Source organism: Marmota monax, unplaced genomic scaffold, assembly GCF_021218885.2.
Source record: "Marmota monax isolate L192 unplaced genomic scaffold, Marmota_monax_Labrador192_F-V1.1 WCK01_AAM20220418_F8-fsc00039, whole genome shotgun sequence".
NCBI lineage: Eukaryota > Metazoa > Chordata > Mammalia > Rodentia > Sciuridae > Marmota > Marmota monax.
Genome location: NW_026693602.1, coordinates 2,304,692 through 2,330,824, shown reverse-complemented (window position 1 = coordinate 2,330,824; position 26,133 = coordinate 2,304,692). Strand labels below are relative to the sequence as shown.

At 37.3% G+C, this 26,133-nt stretch overlaps 1 protein-coding gene across 5 annotated transcripts in view; it reads right to left on the bottom strand.

Annotated features, from left to right (window-relative positions):
- Positions 1-26,133, bottom strand: part of Inpp4b (inositol polyphosphate-4-phosphatase type II B) — a 799,925-nt gene that overhangs the window by 705,835 nt on the left and 67,957 nt on the right. For 4 of the 5 annotated variants that reach the window (XM_046459556.2, XM_046459553.2, XM_046459554.2 and 1 more), the window contains exon 2: positions 15,995-16,054. The gene's annotated coding sequence lies outside the window, so the exon portion shown is untranslated. Of the gene's footprint in view, positions 1-15,994; positions 16,055-23,462; positions 23,478-26,133 lie in introns of those variants that run through there. The other variant, XM_058584050.1, reaches the window with a different exon arrangement.

The following is a 26,133-nucleotide window of genomic DNA, read 5'->3' as shown; positions in this document are numbered from 1 at the left end:
TCCTGATGTTCTTCATCCTCTCCAGCAATTGGTATTGAATTTTTTTTGGATTTTAACCATTCTAACAAGCACTCATAACAGATTCTCATTAGGTGTTTTAAATTGAAGTCTTCTAATAAAAAATGATGCTGAGAACCTTTGCATATTCTTTATTATTTTAATTAGGTATATATGATGGCAGAATGCATTTTGATTTATTGTACATAATTGCAGCACAACTTTTCATTTCTCTGGTTGCACACCCTATATGCAGTCATACATATACCTAGGGTAATGTTGTCCATCTCATTTCACCATCTTTTCTGCTCCCCACTCCCCCTGCCCTTTGACCCATCAAAGTTCCTCCATTTTTCCTATCCCCCCCCCCATTATAGACCAGCATCCCCTTATCAGAGAGAACGTTCAGCCTTTGTTTTTTGAGAATTGGCTTACTTTGCTTAGCATTATATTCTCCAACTCTATCCACTTACCTGCAAATGCCATAATTTTATTCTCTTTTAATGCTGAGTGATATTCCATTGTGTATATGTACCACAGTTTCTTTATCCATTCATCTATTGAGGGGCAACTAGGTTGCTTCCATAGTTTAGCTACTGTGAAAATGAGCTGCTATGAACATTGATGTGGCTGCAGTACTATACTATGGTCTTTGGGGTATAGACCGAGGAGTGGAATAGCTGGGTCAAAGGGTGGTTCCATTCCAAATTTTCTAAGCAATCTCCATACTGCTTTCCAGAGTGGCTGTAGCAATTTTTAGTCCCACAAGCAATGTATGAGTATGCAGTTTCCCCCACATCCTCACCAACATTTATTATTGCTTGTATTCTTGATAACTCCCATTCTGACTGGAGTAAGATGAAATCTTAGAATAGTTTTGAGTTGCATTTCTCTAACTACTAAAGATGTTGAACATTTTAAATATATTTGTTGACTGAATGTATATCCTCTGAGAAGTGTCTGTTCAGATCCTTAGCCCATTTATTTATTGGGTTGTTTGTATTCCTGCTGTTAAGTTTTTTTGAGTTCTTTATATATCCTAGAGATCCGTGCTCTAGCTGATGTGCATGTGGCAAAAATTTGCTCCCAAAATGTAGCTCTCTTTATCTCATTGATTGTTTCTTTTGCTAAGAAGCTTTTCAGTTTCAGTCCATCCCATTTATTGATTCTTGATTTTATTTTTCACGCTTCAAGAGTCTTGTTAAGGAAGTCAGGGCCTAATTTGACTTGATGAAGATTTGGGCCTACTTTTTCCTCTATTAGGTGCAGGGTCTCTGGTTTTATTTATAATCTGTACAATGTCTTTAGTGTGATATGTTTGTATATTTTGTTCACTTCTTTAAAAATTTAGATTGTTTGAATGTTACAAGTTTTTTATCTATTTTTGATAGAAGTCCTTTATCAGATATTATTTAGGAGGAATGTATCTCATTATCCTTAAAAGTTTGATGTTAAGTACAAAACTATGTCGACATTCTTTATCAAGTTGAGGAAATTCCCCTCTATTTATAAATTGGTCAGAGTTTATAGCAGAAATGAGTATTGGATTTTGTTAAATGCTTTTTCCACTCCAAATGATATGACAGTACAATGTTGCTTCTTTAGCCTGCTGTGTGGTGGCTCGCTTTCTTTTAAAATATGATAGTTTTGTCTTTCCTTAAAGGGAATAAGAATTTTACTTCCTTTGTTTCTATTAATATAAGTAAAATGTGCATTAACTTTCCCATATCCTGATTTCCAATTTGTTCTTGCTATTGACAAAAGGCTCAAAACCGTTTTCTTTTAAATTAATTTAGATAGCTTCTATTGTCTACTAATGAGTTTTATCCCTAAATATGTTATACTTATTAATACTTAATTATACATTAAAAACTATACTAACAGAGCCTCATACGTGTCATGAAGATAACATACAAAGTCTGAGGATGCTGGGGAGTAAGGTGCTGCTGTTTGGGGGAGTGGTCAAGAAGGGCCTTTCACATTTGACGTGACCCTCAAGTCAGGTTGCTGATATTTTCCTTGGGATCCTGCCATCCAGCATGTGCTGTCATTCACTTTGCACCAATATGCCCAGTCAGCAGGGCAGGGCCAAGGACAGGGCTCTCTGTTTTCTGTATTAGCTTTGAATTGTGTCAGCTCAGCTAAGCAGGAACTACATTTCCCATAATTCCTCTATATAGTTCTGAGATGAGACCTACCAACCACAGAGAAATGTATGCAGACTGCAAGCCAACAGCAAAGAGCAAGCACTGCTGCAGCTCCTAGAAATCTGCCCTCCGTCCACTGGCTGACCTCATTGGCACATGATGGCTGCAAGGGCCACAACTCCTTCAGCTTCTCTTTCTTTCACCAAGAACCGCATCATGAGAAATGGAAACTTGGAGGCTGCAGCAGGACCCAGATTCTCCTCATACATCCCAGTTTTCCCAAGCTCTGCTCTACTGCTCATCCATCTTTTCTCTTGAGCTTCTGTCATGCTATCAGTTCCTCCAGCTATACAAGGTCAAAGCTCTATAATAACCCCTTATTCCATATCATTCTGATCATTCCATAATTGAACTCTGAATGGTACAGGGGTTCATTCCTTCCTTCAAACAACATCAAACTCCTTTTGTCAAAGTATTTTGCCATGCAACCTATAGGGGATAATCACTCAACCAACCATGAATTCATCTGGCTGTGCTATTATTTGTGCCATATTTCTGCACATGACCTGTAAGGATATCATTAGGAGCTTTGTAAATACCTATCTAAAATAAAAAATATCATGCCTATGGTTTCCCCTGGGCCTAGCGGTCTTGAAAACACATTATAAGAAAATCAAATGAGGTTAATTTGGCATGATTCCTGTGATTACCATTTCTATTTCTAAAAGCTGACAAGTTACCTGTTTAATAATTCCTTCCAGAATTTTGTAGGAAATTGCTGTCAGGCGTGCTACCCAGTAATTTTCAGGATTCATCTTTTTCTTTCTTTGAAAAAAAAAATGGCACCTCTCTGGCTCCCTGTGATTCTTCAGATTACTGGCAGTGCTTCTCTAATCACAGCTATAAATTCTTTCTGTACCCCAAGGATGTAATTTGTCTGACCCTGGAGACTTATATTAATTCAAAGCAGTTTGATGTGCTCTTACTGTTTCTTGTCAAGACTGTTACCAGCTGTGAGCTAAGGTCTATTACCCATTCGCTCTGACCAAGACAAAAACAAGATGGGTGCAGCCCCTAAGACAGCAGTACCGCTCAGCATGTGGCCTAATATGGTGCTTCCCAAACACTAATGTGCATAGTAAGTACCCAGGGTCTTCCTGAAATGCAGAGTTTTCTTCAGCAGGTGTAGACGGGGCTGGAGATTCTGCATTTTACCAAGTCCTCACAAATTGATCCACCTGTACAGTCAGGAGGCTGTACTGGGAATCACAGGCACAATTCTTGAGAATGTCATCAAGCCACGGGCCCATCACTTGCACAGGTTCTCTTGGGGACTAGAAGTTGCCAGGAATTGTAGAATGTTCTAAGTGAATGTAAGGAAGCCAGGCTATAATCAGGAAAACATCTCTACATAAGAATTTCAGGAAAAGTGCTTAGAGATATCGGGGGGGGGGGGAAGACTCAGATCCCTAAGGTTTGAGAAATTTGTTGTGATTTCTTTCATTCTAAATACTCAATTTGAATCTAATATAGTCAATTAGGCACAGTTTTCTACAACTGTGGACTTCTACATGTGGCAAATAGACCCTACACAATCCCCAATACTCTATTCCCCTCTTCTTCTCATTAGGGTCTTGTTTGTAAACTTCTGCCCTTATGACTCGTTTTTAACCAATATTGATGGCAAAGGTGACATCACTCTTGTGATTACATTATGGCAGATTGGAGAGACTGAAAGGGAGCATCAGAGACCCTCCTGCTGACTTGAAAAGTGAACTACCTATGAACACAGGTCCAGGAATTCCCTGTGGCTTCTAGGAGCTGAGGACCTCAGTCCTAAAATCCCATCAACCACATGAGCTTGGAAGGCAGCCCACTGACCCCCAGAAACCATGAGTTAACAGATAAGTTTTGCTCTAAGACACCACAACTGTGGTACCTTGTTATATATAATAGAAAACTAATAAAATGCCTCAAGCCACACTGGCTTGTATTATCATATGGGGAAAAAAATTCTTCTTCTGAGGATGATACATCTTCAGGACTAGTGTCTTGTTTCCAGAGCATAAATTTCTTGTTGTGCCAGCCCTGAGGCCGCTTTTCTTTCCCCCAGTCTGACTTAAAGGGCTTGGTAGTTTTCAAGATTAGTCTTTAGGGAATGTCTATGGACAGACTTTGGCAGAGCCCACCAACAAGACTGGCTGTCTAACTTGTAAGGCCCGACATGAAATGAAAATATAGGGCCCTTGTTCAAAATGTTTAAGGATTTCAAGATGATGATTGATAGCAGAGCTTTACACCAAGTATGAAGCCCAACTAAGAACAAGGCCCCTATGACTGCAGAGGCCTCAGATGTACTCATGAGGACAGATCTTACCACCATATTGGATAAGCCATGAGCAAATTATATCAACTGAGCATCAGGGAATTTATACATAGAAAGTGGCAAACTATACTTGCAGCAGTTTATTGTGAGATTGAGAGGACGAGATGATAAATGAGGAAGTCCTCACATGGTATATTTACCACAGTTTAGATCTTGAATGTCCACCAAAGGCTCATGTGTTGAAGGTTTGGTCACCGACCTAGCTGTTGGGAGGTAATGGAACCTTCAAGAGGCAGGGCCTACTGGGAGGAAGTGAGGTCACTGGAGGTATGCCCCTGAAGAGATACTGAGACCCCAGCCCCTCCCTCTCTTTTTTGCTTCTTTGCTTCCCCAGAGTGATCAGTTTTGCTCTACACCATAATGTATCAAGGTCCAAAGCAACAGGCCAAACAACCCTGGATGGAGATTTGTAAAACCATGAGCCAAAACAAACCTTTCTTCCTTTTAATTTATCTCAAATTAAATTGTTTACAGCAATGGGAAGTTAACACAGTACTCAATAAATGTTCACTTTTTTTATTCTTCCTTTTGGTCTTATTGCTATGGTTTGAATCTTATGTCCCCCAAAGCCCATGCATTAAAAGCTTGGTCCCTAGCTGCTGAGGTTGGAAGGTGGTAGAAATTTTAACAGGTAAGGCTACTCGGAAATATTTAGGTCTTGGGGGCATGTCCTCCAGGGGGACTGTGGAACCACAGTCTCCTCTTTTTTCTTTTACTTCCCAGCCAAGAGGAGAGCAGCTCCACCAGGATATACCGTCACAAACTCAAGACAACAATGTCCAACATTCATGCAAGCAAAAATAAGCCTTTTCTCTTTGTAACTTGATTTATTTCAATTATTTGTCCTACCAATAGAAAGCTGACCAAACACACTTATTATTGAACAGACATATAACTTATTTTACTCATCTTTCTTTCCCCAAACACAGCAAATATAATAATTTGAGTTGTCCAAAGACACTAGTTACAGGTGAAGCCAGAAATGTTATTTCTTTTGATGTTTGTTATTGGTTTCCAGATCCTATTTCTGCTTTGTTGTTTCTTAAAATCAATAATTTACATAAAACTTTATGGCATTTTAAGTTTTCCAACATAGATCTTCATCATTGCATTATCCCAGTCTTACAAACTGCTAGCAAGAGAACTTCCCCCACCCAGTCCAAGTGAGCAACATGGCACATTTCATCAAAGCCAACAGTGGCAGCATGGTAAGTTCTCAGCTGGGTGGATCTGAGAGATTGTAAGATACAATTGTAAGATCGATCCGGTGGGTACATTGAAAAATTCTGTGGTGATTCTAACATGACAAGCACCATCACCACTTAGTAGGGAGCCATTTTTAGTAAGAATTCCATAGAGTTTTCCTTCCAGGGATGTACAAGGTTATATTTTGTTTTCTTTCTCCTTTTTTTTCTCTTCTTTTTTCTGATAGTGGTGGTGGCAGGGATCCTACAGCATTTTATTATTTGCTACTCCCTGACCTGTCATGTAAAATTTTGTACGAGCAACATAGGACTTCACATTAGAGGTGGGATTCATTGATACAGTCAGAGAAATTAGGGTTTAAATCAGAACTGTTTGCCTACCCCATGAGCCTAAAAACCAAAGTAGCCACTAGAGAGTCTGCTGAATCACTGGTTTATATTTTTTAAATATGAACAACAAAAGTAACTTTTCATGTACATAAGTAGAGTTAAAAGCCTGATTTTTAGGTGGTTCACTGGTTCGAAATCAGTCACGAACAGAATCACAGCAAATGGTCTCTGGCATTCTGAGATAGGATTCAGGGATTTTGTTTTCCTGAAACCATTTTATGAATGCTACTTACAAATATTGAAGGCATTAAAATTCTATCTTGAACTCATTATGAGTTGGATGGTATTTTGTGGATTTCCTTAGGACCCACTATCTTAGGACTTATTATATAATTTTCCAATAAGCAGACTTTTGGAATATAGTGTGCACATAATTTGGAGTCTGCACAAATCTACGACATAAAGGCAGCAAGAGGATGAAGCAAACGAGGTTTTGAAAGCAGATGTCCATGCATGAATAGTGTATGTTTACTGTCCTATCAGAAAACTTTTCCTTCCATTCTTCCTAGAAATTGATAACTCCCAGCTATTCGAGTTCATTATTTTGAACAGAGTACACTGAGAACATAATGGGTTTAGCATCCTTTTTATTTTATTTTACTTTATTTCTACACTGCATGTTCAGAGAATAAATGGTGCCTGAAGCCATGAGATGTAGGTCCATGTTCTATCCAGGAGCTCAGGAGGCTGTATATTTGACTTTTTAAGAACAGAAAACTAGACTTTTGATCATGATGATATAGAAATGAACAATGCAAGGAAAGGAATTCAATAAAGAGAGCATGAAGGATGAAAGAAATGTGAAAGAAGACACTAAAACCAGGCAGTGGATGAGGGTCGCAGTGGCTCAGAGGTAAAAGATAGTAAAGGGAGGAAGAGACGAAACTTTAAGAGGGTCAGGCCAGAAAACATGCTGGCAGCAGATCTAAGAAGTGTCCCAAGCCACAGCATTGTTCAGAGAAAAGGGCTCATATTTATTAAATAAATACCATTAATTTTATATTCGTAGCCAAGAAAGAATAGGGCAACTCTGGCATCTCAATGACAGCTCAAATAAATTCAGGTTCAATTTAGAGAGAATTACATCTTTTCTTTACAATGAACATTATTTTCACAGTTTATTAATGTCAATTCGATAAAGCTAAGTGTCTGTATCTTCACATATGACCAAATCAAGTAAAATTTCTCATCTCTGACCTTCAGCAAAATCCCCGAAGAGTGGTAATAAGAGTTTCAACTGAAGCTGAGTATCGGAGGAAATTGAGAGAAGAGGGCAGATTCACATGAATTTTCAGGGATGGAACCAACAGGACTTAATCAAGATGGGAAACAGGACAGAAAAGCACAGTTATGCTCAAACTTGATACATGCTGAGGACACATTTAGCTCTAAGAAATTAAGGCATTAATAAACACCAGGAAAAGAATTTTCAATTTAAACAAAAATTCGATTCTGTCTAGACTGAATCTGATCTTAATGTACTTCTCATAAAGGTCTCAGAAGCTCTGTGATTGTTTCTTTTGGGGTTATGAATATAAAATTAATGAGAATGTAGAGAAACGTCTGTGTGTTCATTTATCTCAAGACCTTAGAGGCTTAAAGAAATCAATCTCATAATATTCCCTGAACTCGTGAGCTAAAAAGTGCTTTAATCATGGGCAGTATCGCTGCTTTGGCTCTTTAGATATATGTGAGATGGTCTTAAAATTTAGATTTTTCAACAGGATAGTGGTGCAGCTGGACATCAGTATAGAGCGGTGTCATGAAAGTGGGAATAGAATAAGGTATATCACTCACTGTTAACCTTTGGGTCTAAAAAATGCCTCATGTGTTAGGCAATAGAGAAATGTTCAGAAGTGAAATTATCAGACTATGAAAGCTACAACTTATCAGTAGATTAATCCACTTAAGGACTAATAATCTTAGTGGACTACTCGGGGGTAACTGTAGCTATGTGATGCACGGCTGAAGGAAGTAGTTTGCTGGGTGTAGCCTTGGACTGCATCCTGTCCTTGGCTCCTCAGGCTCTGTGTCCTGGCTGCTATAAGCCACACAGCCTTTACCAGGCCTTTCTGCCATGATGTTCTGCTTTGCCGCAGGCCCAGAGCAATGGAGTTGGTTAACCACAAACTGAACCTTTTAATCCATGAGCCCAAAATAAACTTTTTGTTCTCCAAGTTGTTTTGGTTGGGTATTTTAGTCATAGCAATGAAAAGCTGACTAATGCATTCATCCTTTAGGGACAATTAGGGGAGCTTCTCCCTCTAAATCATCAGAAAACTCACACTCTGAATGTCCCTCACAAATCTCCCTTGACTTATGAGTCAGCTTTCCCAGTGCTGATTCTCTTTCCAGGGAGGGCTCACCATGACCCCACCTATGGGCTGTACTGTTGAAAACAGACTTCCACTCCTTGTGGGTAGAAATAGGAGAGGACAGCTGGAAGAAACCTCATAGGGGCAGGGTTGTTCAGACACCTTGGGAGGTGGTGGTTTCTCTGGTGCCATAAGCACTTACGTTGTTCCTTGACCAGGTAACATGCAAAAATGAAGTGTATGATTGTGCTTGGATTTGGTAAACATTTCCCATCTGAGATTTAGTGAAGGTAGATAGATATGCAAAAAACCAAAGATGAAAAACTAGAAACTGAAAAGGAGATTATGGAAAAGATGATAGAATGTATAGGATCAGTCGGAATTGATATTTATAAATGAAGGTGTCAATCTTCATTTTGGGTATGCAATATTGGAACTGCAATATTAAACATATCAAACATAACAGTAAAAATCAAAGAAAATCCCATGAAAGTGGACTTGTCATTAGAAAATAAACACTTTAGCAATAAGAATTCAATTACTGTCATTTAAGGTTTACTACAGAAAGGCCATTACTTTACTTGCTGGTCACTGGTTCAGCGGGAATGACTTATTCCCTCTTTTTGTCTGGCTAGCTTTATAAAAGTAACCTTATTTTAAATTAAATTGGACATCTTCCATACTGGCATTATTTATGTTATGGGGAGTACCAAGTGCCAGGCAAAGACAATTTTTATTGACCTGGTTCCCTTTCGCTTTTTCTTAGCTTTTAGTTCCTAGTTTTATTTTTATATATCCCTTGTGGAAGATTAATTTTTTAAAATACCACATCTTTCTACAGTGGGATTATGATAAGCAGAAATTTAGAATGCTCCATGTATTCTGAAAAACATTAAAATGACATAAATATGCATTAGAAAGAAGAAAGTGCAATAATGCTTTTCCCAGTTCTCCCCACTTTTTTCTTGTGAATCTTCAAGGTGGGCTCAGCACTAGGATCAGGATTCCAAATAGGGCCCAGCAGGTGAAAGGACCAGCAGAATGATTCAGAACAGATAAAGGTCTATCACTGAACCATAAACAATGAGACAAATTGCTTTGTAAGAAGAATTTTTAATTGATAAACAGTAACTGCACACATCTAGGGGGTACTGTGGGATATTTCAACATAGACAGATAAAGACCATATGATATCACTTATATGTGAAATTTAAGGAACTTGAATTTATACAAGTAGAGAGTGGAATGAGGGCTACCAGAGGCTGAGAGGAGAAGAGGATGAGAAGAGGAGAAAGGGGAAGACATTGGCCAGTGGGTACCAAGTCAGATGGGAGGAAAGAGTTCTGGTGTTCTAGTCCCATAAGAGGCACAGTAATTAATTATAGTGTTGATATAAAATAAAGAAGAAATTTTAAGACTTTCGAGGCTAAGAAAATGCTAGGAACTTTCAATTTAAAAGTCATCCCTTCCATACTTCCAGCAAGAAAAAAAGCTGAACAAACTAAAAATCAAGAACCTTTTTGACCAATTAGAGAATTGAGCTCACATGCCAAACCACCACCCCGTGATCTGGAAGGATAACCAAATATAGAGGATCACAAACAAGAATAACTTACCTGGAGCAAAAGCTAGTGGAACCGTAAACTGCTAGAAGCACTTAAATGTTTATTGGGATACACTGTTGGGGGCTGAGTGGAGGCTGGCTTCACAGGGAGAAACTTCTGGAGGCCGAGTCTAGAGAGCCCCCCAACCATGGTGGATTTCACCTCCAGGAACTATACCAGGTCATCACAATGAAGATCCTAGGAAAACCCTCTCATGTTTTGGGGAGAAGGAAGAGGAGTGAGACTACTTTAAAACGTACCTAGAACATTTTCCAAAACATGCTGGAAAAGACTTTACCAGATCCTGTCCAACCTTGGAGAAGAACAATTATTCAACCAGCACCCCCTTTAGATTTCCTGTCTCACTTAAGGCAAGAACAAAAGAAAAAGGAAGAAAGAGTTGTGGAGGACAGGAACACAGATTCATTAAAACACTGAGATTCAATCATAGCATTATAGAGCATTCAATCATAGCATTACAGAGCATTGTTCCTACCCCAACCCTTGCCACAATATCAACAGGGTTCCAGCATAACAAGAGTGAATGACAACTTAATCACCAGCAAGACACAGGGTCGACTTAAAGGGAGTTTTCAAGGAAGCTCAACGAGAAACAAGAAGATGAAAACTGGGAAATGAGAGGAAACAAACTTTTTGCACCTATATCTCTAGGAACATTAAACACAGCCCAGTGCCTTGCCGGAGAAATACAAACCTCCCGATCAAGGCTATTGTCCAACATACCATACCCACTAAAATTTTACAAGTCATAATAATGCACAAGAAAAAAAAAACACATTCTGAAAAAAGAAAGCTACTGTCAGAACGAGAATCAGACAGGAAACAGATATTGATTGTCAGATTGGAAATGTGAAACCACAGGTAAAGGAACTTGATCAAAAAAGTAGACAACATGTAAGAACAAATTGGCAATGCAAGTAGAAATATGGAAACTCTAAGAATTAAAATAAAATGTTAGAAATCAGAACCGTTGTAAAAGAAATGAAGAATGCCTTTAATGAACTCTCAATAAATAGACCATCCTGGGTGTGAAAACAATCAGTAAATTCTAAAAACATGACAATAGAAATTTCCAAAGCCAAAATATAAAGAAAGAAAAAATAAAAAAGAAATATGGAGTAAGTTCCAAAGTTATAAAATGGGCATAACTGATATTTCAATTATGTATTGGTAGTCCAATGTGTCTATGATATTCCAATTGGTATTCCATTCCTCCAAAAGGAGAAAAAAATAAAAGAGCTACAGAAATATTTAAAGTCATAAAGGGCCAAAATTTTTCCAAAATTAATGATAGATACCAAAACCATAAATTCACCAAGATTGAAGAAGATCAAGCACGATAAAATCCTCCCAAAATCTGAACCTTGGCATATCATATTAAAACAGAAGAAAACCAAAGACAAATTTCTGAAAGGAGTCAGAGGACAAAAACAACTTACTTTTAAAGGAAAAATAATAATAATTATATATTTCTTACCAGAAATCATGCAGTGAAATATTTTAAAAGAAATAAAAAATTTCTCAGGCAAACAAAAACTGAAGAAATTCACTTCCAGAAAATCTAACTGGCTAAAACGAAGTCTTCAGGAGAAGGAAAATTATATAGGTTAGAAATTCAAATCTACATATTCAAATCAAAAGCATCAGAAGAGAAATAAAAGAAAATAGAATATTTTGTAATTTTCTTATTCTAAATTTATAACTACTTGTTCAATACAACATTCATAATATTTCCATTCATTATTATATGTGAACAATGAGATTAATGCTAACAATGTTTAAAGAGATAGGATGAGTATATTCTGTTATAAGGTACCTGAAGTACCCATTAGGCCATATAGTATTATTTGAAAATGAATTAGATTAGCTATAAATGCATATTACAAACTCTAGGAGAGCCACCAAACTTTCAAAGCAGTATAATTGATATATTAAGAAAGAAAAGAAAATGGAATCATAAATTGTTCAATTAAAACTGGAGAGAAAAAGATAGAAAGAAGGGATCTAAAACAGTAAATAGAAAATAGTTACAGATGTATTTAAATATAATTGTTCAATTAAAACTGGAGAGAAAAAGATAGAAAGAAGATATCTAAAACAGTAAATAGAAAATAGTTACAGATGTATTTAAATATTACTCCAACTGTGTCAGTTCTCACATTAAATGTGAATGATCTAAATGCAGCAATTAAAACACCAAGACTACCAAGAAGAATTTTTTTAAAAAAACACCTAAATGTTCTACATATAAAATCCTATTTAAACATAAAAATGGATATATTAAAAGTGAAAAAAAAATGAAGACATACCATGTGAATACCAATAAACACAAATCTATAGTAGCAATTACAAAGTAGTCTGCAGAAGGAAAATTATTCAAACTAAAAATAGGCATTACATCATGACAAATGGGTTAAAATTTCCAAGAGGATATAATACTCCTTAAAGTGTATACAACAGACACCAGATCTTTAGCAATATATAAAGCAAAAACTGATAAGACTGCAAGGAGAAATAGAACAATCCTCTACCACAGCTGCACACCTTGATATGCTTTCTAAAGTCATCATAGAACTAGCAGGTTAAATATCAATAAGGAAATGTTTGAATTATACTGTAGAATCAACTTGACCTTATTGATATTAATAGACTCCTTAGTCTCACAACAGCAGTATATACATACTTCTCAACTTGGCATTGCCATAACATATACCTGAAAAACTTTTTAAAAATAGAAATCATGCAAGGAATGTTCTCAGATGAAAATAAAATTAAGCTAGAAATTAACATATGTAATTCCAAAATATTTGGATATTAAATAACACACTTCTAAATAACACCTTGGATCAAGAAAGAAGTCTCAAAAGAAATAATAAACATTTTGAAATGAAAATGAAAGTATCAAAATTTGTAGGATACACAGATAGCTATACCTAGAGAGAAACTTCTAGCATTAAAGTATCCATTTTATGGATCAAGGATCTAGGAATTAAACCAGAGACTCTGTGTCTAATAGAAGGCAAATTAGTGCAGCCAATTTGGAAAGCAGTATGGAGATTCCTTGGAAATCTGGGAATGGAACCACTATTTGACCTAACTATTCCTCTTCTCGGACTATACCCAAAGGACCTAAAAACAGCATACTATAGGGACACAGCCACATCAATGTTTATAGCAGCACAATTCACAATAGCTAAACTGTGGAGCCAAACTAGATATCCTTCAGTGAATGAATGGATAAAAAAATATGGCATTTATACACAATGGAATATTACTCAGCACTAAAAAAGAATAAGATCATGGCATTTGTAGGGAAATGGATGGCATTAGAGAAGATTATGCTAAGTGAAGTTAGCCAATCCCAAGAAAACAAATGCCAAATGTTTTCTCTGATATAAGGGGGGTGACTCAAAGTGGGATAGGGAGGGAGAGCATGGAAGGAAGATTACCTCTAGATAGGGAATAGGGGTGGGAGGGAAAGGGAGGGAGAAGGGGAATAGAAAGGATGGTGGAAGGAGATGGTCATCATTATGCAAAATACATGTATGAAGATGTGAATTTGGTGTCAACATACCTTATATACAAACAGAGATGTGATAAATTGTGGTATAAAGGTGTATTAAGAATTGTAATGCAAAAAATATAAGACAGCTCATGTATAATGCATAATTTGGCATGAACATACTTTATATACAGAGTTATGAAAAATTGTGCTGTGAATGGATAAGTATGAAAGTAATGCATCCCACTATTGTCATGTATGTAAGAAATAAATTTTAAAAATGCATTCATACATTGAGGAGTGCTCAGTATAAAATGAATACATCCAGATTGCTTATTTTTAATTGTAAATAAAAATGTCTTTAATAATAAAATTTTAACCTGTGGAAGGGGGGAAAAATAAAGGAATCCATTTTAAAAAAGAAACATCTAAAAATCAATAATTTAAGCTTTTGCAAACAAACTAGTATATTCATTCAAAACAGTGTTATTTGGTAATAAAAGGAAATGATCTCTCAGGTCATGATCACACAGGTGCATACTGATGAGTGAAATACACTGGCCTGGAAAAGGCTGTGCATTGTATGATTCCGTATGATACTCTGGAAAAGGCAAAGCTACAGAGATATTTAAAAGAGCAGTGATTGCCTGGAGCTCCAAAGGGGACAAGGAGGGATAAGTAAGAAAAGCATATTGGGGGGTGATTAAACTATTCTGCACAATACCATAATGGTGAACTTATGACATCATGCAGTTTTGAAACCCATATAGCACCAAGAATAAATGTAGTTTATGCAGATTTTTAAATAAATTACCGTGGAGGTCAGAGTATCCAAGGAAGTCATGTAGACTATGATGAGAGACTCTAAATGTATTACAAAATTTTTGAGACAAACTCTCCAAAAGGGGTGGCGGGGAAAGAGATGGGGGGAAAAATGCCAGCTTAAGTGACTTTGAACCTGAATAGAGACTGCAAGACTCAAGGCAAAAGAAACTGTGCATGAGCCCTGTGCTCTGATAAAGAGCTAGAGAACTCCCAAGAGAACAACTGAACAATTCTGACACAGGGATCCAAATATAGTGGAACTGAATAGTTAAGGAAATGGGTAGTAAATGGTGGGAGCCAGCCAGGAATCTCACTGTCAGGGTGGAAGTCTTCAGAAAATCAAGAGAAGGAAGCTAGACTTAATTCAGATGGTAATGGATTGAGCCAGCAGTTAGGAAGTCTTGTTAGCTTAATATAAACATGCCTCCGTATGGCGAAGCATGTGCACACATATGTCTGTGCATTCATACTCCCAGGTTAGTATGCACACATATTTCTTTCTCTGTCTACTATGAGGGCCTAACAAGGTAAAAATAATAAAATAAAACAAACATCCAACACCCACTCTCATATCCTTCTCCAACAAAGGGAAATCTCTGGAGAAATGGCAGGTTCTAGGGATGGGACTGGGGTTGTGGCTCAGTGGTAGAGCACTTGCCTAGCATGTGTGAGGCACTGGGTTCCATCCTCAGCACCACATAAAAAAAATTTTAAATGTATATATAAATAAATAAAGTTATTATGTCCATCAATAACTAAAAAATAAATAAATAAAAACACTACCTCAGAGCACTTTATAGTGACAGAAAGAAAGTGTTCACAAATAAAACAAAATTCTGGATTGAGGGGAATACACCAAAAGGGGCAAAAGACCCAAGTTAAAGAGCTCCCTTTAGCCAAAACTGGAAAAATTTAAGCAACAAATATAATAGGATTGGAGTATAACCCAGAGAATTAAATAAGAAGTCAAGAGTGCATATTGATATAAATTAATTTTGAATTGCCAAATGGGGAATAAGAGACATATTGCAAATAATTTATGTAGCTATTCCACCATAAAAGAAGTAGAGCATAACTCCCTACTCCTTAAGTATGGAAGGAACATAGTGATTTCCTTCCACAGGAAAAGAACAAAAATTATTAGAGAAAACAAGTAACTCTACCTGAAGAAACCTAGCAAACTGGGCTTCGGCTGGGTGATCAAGGTCAACGTCAAGAGTGGTAAATCATGTCGACAGCATGTTCCCTCAACACGATGTGATGGAAGTGTCACTTTACCTCTCCTATCAACCTCCTTCCCCCACAAAAACCATCACTCCTGTGCAATCACAAAAACACTACGACAAATCCAAATTGAAGGACATTCTACAAAATGCCTGACCAGTAATCCTCTAAACTGTCAAGGTGATAAAAATCAAGAAGGCGGCTAGAAATTGTCACAGTCAGGAGACACCTAAGGAGACTTGACAACGCAATGTAAGTAGTACCCTGGATGGGATTCTGGAAAAGCACAAAGACGTTAAACACTAAAGAAATCCAAATAAATTATGAGCTTCAGTTAATAATAACATTTGTTCACTAACGACATCAAATGCTACTTACAATGGGGGAAAGCGTGTAAGGTACACAGGAATTCTCTGTATTCTTGATTTTTCTGAAAATCTGAAAGAGAAGAAAAATTAAAATCTATTGAAATAGATGCCAGATTTAGGATGATTCAAAAAAAAACCCATCACATTGCTACTATTTGAATATGTCCCCCTAAAGGGTATGTTGAAAAGTTAATCCTCAGTGAAGAAGTGTGGGGAGGTGGGGCCGGATGAGAGGCGAGTGGCCAGGAGGGCTCTGCCCTAGTGAGTAAAATAATGCCCTTATCATGAGAGCAGTTTCCTTATAGATTATAAGGATGTGCTTGTGACACGGCTCCTGGGCTGCCAAGACGCATAGCTGGCCTACTACGCCCTGCTGAGAAGCAGCAGTAAAGTAGTGGAGCAGTGGCCCAAATGGGTCCAGCACTAGCAGCAAGCACTATGGCCACATGAAGCCCACCAAGCAGGCACGGGAGCCAGCACCCAGGGGAGCCAAGGTCTGCCAACCTGTCACCCTTCAGCAGCCAGGCCTGGGCCTGCTGCAGAAACCCACTCCACACAACACGGCAGCCCCATCCAGAGACCTCAACCTCCTCCCTCCTGACCTGGTACGAGAAAATGGAAGTAAGTTGGGACTCAAGATTTGACCCATCATGTTATGTCTCCAAGCCCTAATCAGCATGAATTTGAACCAAGAGAATTAGTACGGTTCTAAAACCTAAGTTTGGACCAATAGCAGCGAACTAAGTGCTATATAAACCCCTAGACAGCACACCCCAAGGGAGAAACCCTGCTATTGGTCCCCTATCACACTGCAAGAGTTCTGTTCCTGCTCTTCAATCAATCCTACTATTACACTCACCCATCCTGGTCTGTGGAGTTCATTCTTAGAATTCACAAGACAAATTGTGAATGTGTAACTGATGTGATTCTGCAATTGGTATTTGGGGTAAAAATGGGAATTCATAACTCACCTGAATCAAATGTATGAAAGATGATATGTCATGAGCTTTGTAATGTTTTGAACAACCAATAAAAAAAAAAAATTAAAAAAAAAAAAAGAATTCACAAGACAAGAACTCAAGAAGACAACGGTGAGCTGCTGGGGTCTGCTGCAATGCTCGAGGGCATGGGCCACAGTTAAGAGCTGCAGCCCTGCTGGCCGCAGAGGCCTGCGGACCCAGCTGCCAGCACAAGCAGTGAATCGGGTTTCATCTCAGAACTCCGGTTACATCTGCACATGTTCTCTCGCTCCTCTCTCCCTGCCTCCCTCCGCTCCCCACCCACTACCTTTCTCACCTTTGCACGTCCTATCACAGGATGACGCAACAACAAGGCCCTCAGCAGATGCTGGTACTTGATATTTAACTTACCAGACTCCAAAACTGTAGGAATAAATTGAATTCATTTGAAGTTACCCAGTCGTGGATATTCTGTTACAGCAACCACAAAACACACTAAGACACCTATGTGCTGAGTTCCAGTCCTATTCATATGACTACTTTATTTAATGACATGGTAATCAGCTGTCCCTCAGTTTATGAAACAGTTGTTGGAAATTATAATAGTCAATAACAAATCTACATCCAAACTCTACTTTGGTTAAAGTACTACACTGATGCTTAAAGGATTAAAAAAAAAAATCCTAGAAGTGCTTCAACTGCCCTTCTTACTGCCCCGCTCTCCACAAAAACCTGTCGATTTGGGGGAAGCACACACATACAAAAACAACTAGTAATTTACAACGAATACTAAGTAAATATAATTGCTGTATAAATTCAGAGAGAAGGGTCAAGACTTGAGCCAAAAAATATGTCGTAGGGAAACTAATGCAAGAGTCAGAGAGGAAGAAGGAAGGGAGGGCAGAACTGTGATGAGTGCACAGAGTATTCAGACCGAAAGTCCCAGGGGTCCGATGGAAGCATGTGGAGCATTTCCAATGGTGTAGAGTCATAAGCAATGCAGACATCACCACTACTTGCAAAGTTCCAAACATGATGACCCATGAGGCAGAGTGCCCAACAATTACAACATCCAGCCAATGAACACTTGGGAAATTTAAAGCACACATTAATTTTAAAATGAAGCAAATATTAATAACTTTAATACTGCATCTTTATTCCAAGGACTTCAAGATAGTTCTCAAATATAATTTCACTTAACTTCATAGTTCTTAATAATAAAATCATGACCTAAAAATGCCTACGTAAAAGAAGATGGACTTTTAAAGTTAGATGTGGGTTTAAAAATCTAAGTTTCTGGAAGAGGGTTTTTTCCTTCATTCTGCAGCATCTCTTAGTAGGTAACAGTGAATACTCATTAAAGTTTAGAGGAACTGAGAAACTTTCAACAGATATGTTATCAAACCAGGAGGCTTGTTTAGAAGAAGTAACACACATGGGGCAAAAAAACTGATATGATTAATCTGATAAAATATTAAATGCTAATTTTCACATTTTATTTATATAAGTAACTTTCTATGATAAAAATAGTATATTATATTAGATTGGGATCCTATTTTTTTCTTATGTAGAAAATGAACCAGGTTCTAGAAGTGTCCCTTTTTCCTTTTCCTTTAAAATCTTGAAATGAGGGAAGTATTTAGCCCAATATCCTAAGTGGGCATAACCTGTTAATGAGCCACACTTCCTTCCATCAGAATCTCTAACACTAAAAACAATATCATAAGGTTTTCAAAACCTGCCTACATTTAAGCATGTTCTGCATTAAAGAACAATAATACCTAAACTTTGCATGAAACCTCACTCTTTTCCAGGTGATTTTCCATACGTCTTCTTTTGACTTTGGACTTCACAGCTTAGTAAAACAGACCATGATTTTATACACAAAGGAACAGAGGCTTGGGATATAGAAGTGATCTGTCTAAGACGAGATGCCTAAGAAAGGGCATGACTTGTTAGTTTTATCACCAAAGCTTAATTTCAAAGCATCAAAAACTTCTCTTCAGAAATATACTGCTATATGTAGAGAGACTGCTAAACAGTGCTATTCTGTAAGGGCTTTTGTTTTATTTCATCTGATTTTAGCAATTCAGCAAGTGTCCTTCTCAATGGGCAATTTGCCAGGAGAAGGAAATGGTTCCATTTAGAGAGGCAGAAATTAAAATAGTGGCAATTAAAATGGGATTCTTCCTATGGCATTAATACACCCTCCACTGCCTGGACCTCAGGATGAATTTCAACAAAGGTGTGTGCAGGGGACAGCCAGCAGGGGGCACACCTGTTGGGTGGGGATTAAAACTGAAGAAGCCTGTGAGTGGTCTCTCTGCTTCAAGGTTTCAAACCAGCTTATCCCAGGTCCTACAAGAATGTGGCTCTTGACTCTTCTTGATAATGGAACTCTAGATCAATCATTACTTCAGTATCACACCCATGATCTTCCTACAGTAGATGTCTAGTAAGTTGGCTCCCTGTGCAACATTCCTGGGGATCAAAAACAGTCTTCTTCTCATCGTTCTTTTCATCAAGAATTATTTCCAGGGTTACATCCCTCAAGTAAAGTCTGGGCTCTAAGCCTTAGGCTCTGCTGCTTTCCCACCTGTGACTGCTATTTAAAACCAGCCACTACCAACCGATCCTCACAAACACTGATTTCCCACCCAGCTGTTGTCACCTATCTTGCACTGCCTACAGCCCACCTCCAGCAACCTGGGCCACTAGGCATGATTGACAGGAAACTGTACTTCAAGTTGCAGTGGCCAAGAGTGAATTAATTGCCTAAAGGTGACTTTAAATTTTTAAATTTCAGGAGTAAATAGCCCTAGAGTACCTCATAGTTAATCCTACTGTTTGTATTTTCCTTTCTAAAAATAAAATTTTATTTATTTTTAAAAAATCTCTCTAACTGGAAAAATAATACAAAGTTGACAGAACTTTTGGGGAAAAGAAACAAAATACATGAATCACTTACTTGTGTTTTTCAATTTCTCAATGAATATTAATATAGATCACACATAATAGTTTGTTTTGCTAACTTCATTTAGTATTTTTATCAAGAACATTTTCTCCTTAATTAAAAATTCTTCTACAGTGTTTTTAGATGCTGCATGAATTTCCATCATATGAGAATATGATAATTTATTTAATCATGGCCCTAAGGTCTTTTCTTCTTAGCGTATGGAAATTGCTATAAGGTGAAGTCAAACAGGGACACTGCTTAAGAAATGAAAACATTACCATTGGCTCAGAAAAAGTAACATCTTGTGGCCATATTCTCACTGACCTAGGAATGGAGATGTCCTGAGAGTTGTCTTAGATGGAAAATAACCGCACACTTAGCATGCCAGCCTTTTCAGGCCACCCAGCAAGTACAGAGAGGATGCGCTCCACATCATAGGTAAAGTATTGACATGCAAACAACACCAAACTTAACCAATCACTGCTCTGACTTTCAAAACTGAAAATCAAGTGTCCAAGATATTTTTAGACACACAAGATGAAAAGTAACCAAAATAAATCTCTGGATGAATTGAGCCATGCAAACATTGTCTATTCCCCACTCTTGTTCCCCATATTCCCATGAGCCAATAGATGTCTGTAACCAATCTCAGGAGCTGAAAGGTCCTACTGCTCTTCTAGAAACATACTAACCTTCTACCTATGACTGTACTAAAATGCCTCCTGAAGTATGGAATAAATGGCAAACATGTACAGAATCAGTGACACACCAATGACATTCATATTTATTTGTTTATACCCAAAGTTTGAAACACATGAAACGTCCACAGAGTGTTTTGCTCCAGTTACTGCCCATCATAAATGGAACTTCCTGAAGAAAATAAATTCCCCTTAGCAACACGGAAGAATTAACCAGGAACGAATGTGCCAAAATGTCCACCAGACTCTAAATTATTAGAAGACGGGGACTGACTAGAGCATTAAACTGAACATAGAAGCAGAACTGTGAAAGGGAGCTTATTTCAATGCAAATATCAAAGAACAAAGCAAATTAATGGCAAAATAAAGCATATGATAAGCTTGTTCCAGCAACTATGGTTCAAGCCCTGCAAGTAAGAAAATGATTTTCCTCAGAGGCCTCAAAGTCTTAGTCAAAGAATGGCAGAAATACCAAGTGTGCTAATCAATTGTGCATAGAGAACTGTCATACCAAACTTCAAACACAAAAAATAAATAAATAAGGCACACTATATTTGTTACAAGGATTGCTGAAACAGTTTTAATATACTGTTGAATATGAAATCAACACTTAAAACTCAATTGTGCTGGTCAGTAGTGGTGCACACCTGTAATCCCAGGGGCTCAGGAGGCTGAGGCAGAAGGATTGTGAATTCAAAGCCAGCCTCAGCAAAAGCAAGGTGCTAACCAACTCAGCAAGACCCTGTCTCTAAATAAAATACAGAAATAGGGCTGGGGATGTGGCTCTGTGGTTGAGTGCCCCAGAGTTCAATCACTGGTACCAAATAAAGAAAAAAAAAAAACTCAGTTGTATTTATAAACACACCAGCAACAAGGAGTCAGAAAACGTAACAAAGATAACCTCTTTTGCAAAGCACTTAAAAAGCACACTGGAATATATATTGAATAATATATGCAATGCCTTTATGAGAAAATATTAAAGCTTTATTCCAAAATACTGAAGAAATGGATAGATAATCCATGTTTGTGAATTGGGAGTTTATATATTGTAGAGATGTTAGTCCTACACAAATAGATCTATAGAATCAATACAGTTACAACCAAAGAGTCCATAGGCCATTTACGGTAGCTGTTTACGTCTGTTTACTTATGTGACTATTTTCCTACCTACCTACCTATATATCTACTTGACACAAACCAATCTAACATTTTTCTATTGGAAGAACAAGTGACCAAGAATAGCCAAGATGCTACTTTAAGAAAAAAGCAAGGGAGGAGATCTGTTTTGCCAGAAATCAAAAGACTTATAAGGTTTCAGCTACAAATAAGGTATAAGAATATCAAGCTATAGTTTTAGATGGAATGAATCAGGGATAGATACACAAAACAGGCAACATATTGTACCAAGAATCAAAGACGTGGAATTTTCATTTATATAGTCCTGAATCAGAAATCAATAAAAGCAACTAAGACAAAATGAGGAGAAAAACAACCACACTTGACACCTAGTGATACCCCCGCCCAAAAATATAGGTCATAGAATTAAATATAAAAGATAAAAACAAAAAATTTTTAAAGAAAAATAGTTTTAATATCCATAAGGTAGAGAATAATTTCTTTAATGTAAAAGCCTGAAATCAGAAAATACTGAAAAACTAGATTATAACAAAATTAAAAACTGCTCTTCATCAAAAAAATCATATAAAGAAAGTAAAAATTCAAATCACAAACTGTGAGATGACATTTGTCATAAATTAAAATACTAGCATAAAATATGCAGAGCACACATGGCAAATCAAGCAGAAAATGGTAAACTAATAAGAAAAATGACAGCAAAGTACAGTGGTGCACATCTATAATTCCAATGACTTGCTTCAGGAGTCTGAGGCAAGAGACCAGCCTTGGCAACTTATGAGACCCTGTCTCAAAATAATTAAATACATAAATAGGGTTGGGGATGTAGCTTGGTGGTACAGTGTACCTATAGTCAATCCCCAGTACCTCAAAAACACAAGAAAAAAATGTCAAGTCTTCACAAAAACTATAAAAATGGCCCAAAGATTTAGGGATAAAATTTAGAAACAAGTTGGCCTTATGTTGTAGGTATAAGTACATTCTTCTACTGTAAGCTATTGGACTCCTAGATGTATCTTAGAGAAAGTTTCACAAAAATATGCATTCAGCATTCTAATGATAAAATATAATCCAAAAGTGGATAGAACTGATAAACAAATTTTGATACATTTCATGCACTACTATTACTCTGATTTGGATAAATGTCCCCCATAGGCCCGTGTGCTAAAGGCTTGGTCACCAGCCTGTGGTTCCACTGGAAGGTGGTGGAACTTTTGGGAGATGAAAGGAAGTTTGGCCACTGGATGAGTACCCTTAAAGGGGACAGTGTGAACTTGCCCCTCCCTCTCACCATCCTTCGCTTCTTGGCTGCCATTACGTGAGTAACTTGGCTCCACGCCAAGATGTTCTACACCTTGAATCAGGTCCCAAAGCCACAGAGCCAACTGACTGTGGACTGAAACCACAAGCCAAAATAAATCTTCCCTCCTTCTAAATGATCTATACCTCAGGTGTTTTTCAAGGCAATGGAAAGCTGACCAGCATAATTACATAGCAATGACAATGAATGAACTCTAAAATGAACAACAACACTCATGTTACAGGAATATAATGTTGGGTACAAAAGGCAAGTTACAGAAGAATTCAAGCATGATTTTTTCATTTATGTAACTTCAAATGCATTAAGAACCAAAAACAAAAAAAAATGTTGTTTAGGAATAGGAAAATACAGTTACAACCATGAAGAAAAAGCAAGGGAATTATGGCCCCAAAATCCAGAACAGTATTTACCTCTTAGGCGGCACAGACGGGAGTGGCAATGTGATGTGCCCCCAGGGAGCAGCAAAGGTAAGGATCCTCTTTCCAACCTGCGCAGTAGGTACACAAGTGATTGCTTTAATACTTAAGATTTAAATCTAACATACTTGTCTTTCTCATCACCACAAATTCTCTATCTAAAATCCCCAAGTTTGCAGACTCTATCTGATGTACCTCTTACATGTTTTTACCTAATCTAGGTCATTACCTGCAACTTAAGAATATTATCTAAAAGGAGGGTGATGTAAGGTGTTTCCACATTCATTCTGTTTTTACATCCATTCCTCCCAAAATGAAGCCCTCATCACTGAACTTAGCTGCAATATTCAATCAGGCTAGGGTGGAGCTCAGTGATACAGCATGTGCTTTGCATGTGAGAGGCCCTGTGTTCAAGCCTCAGCACTTGAAAAGATAAAAAGTAATAACATCTTGGCCACAGTATTCATATATAATGAGAGGGACAGCTCAGAGGATCAGTGCTGTACCTCAACATCTTGCCTCATGGGATGAGTTCATTTGTGTATGTTCACAAGATGCTAGTTTTTCACCGTCAATGGTTGTCTCTAAAATTAATGAATTAACAAGGAAGCAAACAGACCTGAGGATTCTTGTTTCCGTTAAAGGGGAGAGCACAATGTTTGCTTCTCATTTGTCCAAAGACAACAGTGTCATTAAAATGACACAATTCAACACACACACAAAAAAAGAATAAATATATAAGAGGAATCAGGGTTCCACAGTCAAATTACTGAAATCCTAAGAAGGGAAAGTTGTGAGATGTGTTAAGAATCAAACAGAGCAGGAGAAACTGTAGCCAGGAAATGAGAACCTTGAGTGGGATCTGCACCAAAGTCAACAAGGGCAGCTGATGAAGAGAAAATGTGGAACAGGAAGGGAAGGGAAAGGCTGTCCCAGCAAAGAGAGCTCACGCCCTACCAAGATGTACTGGAAAAGCTACCAGCAGGTTTTTATATTCAGGCAAAAAGAAAAAAAAAAAAAAACCTCAGAGGACCCATTCTGAAGATTTGAGTAACTGCTGTGCAAAAACTAGACTATTGATTTTGAAGTGGGCACCTGTCTATCATAGCATTTATAAGTGCTCAGCCTAAAAGGACATTTTCTGATCATTTACCCTAGAACACAGACTTACGGCTTATGAGACCCATCTACATATAGAGTTGCCAATAAGCTTCTGTATTCAGGAGAAATTATGTGTAAAATAGATATATGTACACACACCTACACATACCTACACATAATCAGAGAAAAAAGAAATCATACTACCTATATAGATGACCAGTCTAGTTCTATACTATTAAACATGAACAACTGGAAATAAGTACATGCATTATTTCATAAAAGAGAGATGACATATAATAGAAAAACAATTAAAATTTTAAAATTGGTTTTAGAACAAATTGCAAAACTCAGATTATCTTCATCAATGAGATTGAGAATATAAAAAGCTAGCATTTATTTAATGTTAACCATGTACCAAGCTCTAAACTGAGAATTTTGCATGCTTGATCTAATTAAATCTTCCTAATGCCCGTATGAAAGAGGAGATGGTAAAGTCTAGATTCAAAACACATTAAGAAATATCTCTAATATCACATAGTAAGTGACTGAGCCACAAGTTGAACCTAGGCTTTCTCCCTCCAAAATCTGTACTTAGCCTTACACTCTGCTACCTTCTGAAACAGCATCTATAAAACCACAAAAAGTCTCCTGGGTTTCCAGAGTACACAAAAGCCTCCATCAATGTCAATCATGATTACCAAGAAGGAAACTAGAAGATAAAGTCACAGAATTTTCCCAAAACACACAGCAAAGAAAAAAAGAAGAAAATCTTTGCTAAGAGGGAATAGACATAAAAGATCTGTATCTGAGTGATTGAAGTTCTACCAAGGAAGACAGAAAAGAGGTTTTCACATTAGAAGGAATAAAAAAATTTCCCAGCCCAAGTAATAATAAAAGACAAAAAAAAAAAAACTAGACAGACTTTCATGTCATTTTATACTATAGTGACACAAAAGAATATCCTAACTGCTCCAAAAGGAAAGAAAATAATAACAGGTTACTCACAAAGGAATGATACTCGCTCTATTATCATCACTAAATGTTAGGAAATAATATCATGTCTTCAGAGTTTACAGGAAAATTGTTTGAAACCAAGGTTGTCTATTTTCCTATTGTGAGATAAAATAAACAAATTTTCAGACAACTCAAGAATTTGAAAAAAATGTACATTTCACATACTCTCCTGAGGAAGTCACTAGAGGATGGGCTCATGAAAACAAGAATGGAAATCAACAAAGAGAAATACACAAGGAAAAACAGAAATAAACCAGAATTAAGTACAAGGACATTTCAGCTAAACAGCAAAATTAGTTTTATTGAAGATGGGAAGATACAGGGCAGGGCCATCAGTAGAAAAATCTCAAAATAGGAAAAATGACATAGTTTCCAATCAATATTTTAAAATAAGTCAAATGAGATTAGTGATAGTTTGGGAATGGCATATTTTCCTTTACTGTTCCTGAAGAGAGGGGAGGAAAGGGAGGAAGAGAAGCACTAGGAAAAAGAAAAACATAAAACAATTTTGTCTCACATAAAGCAAACCAGGATGTGCCATGATTTTAGT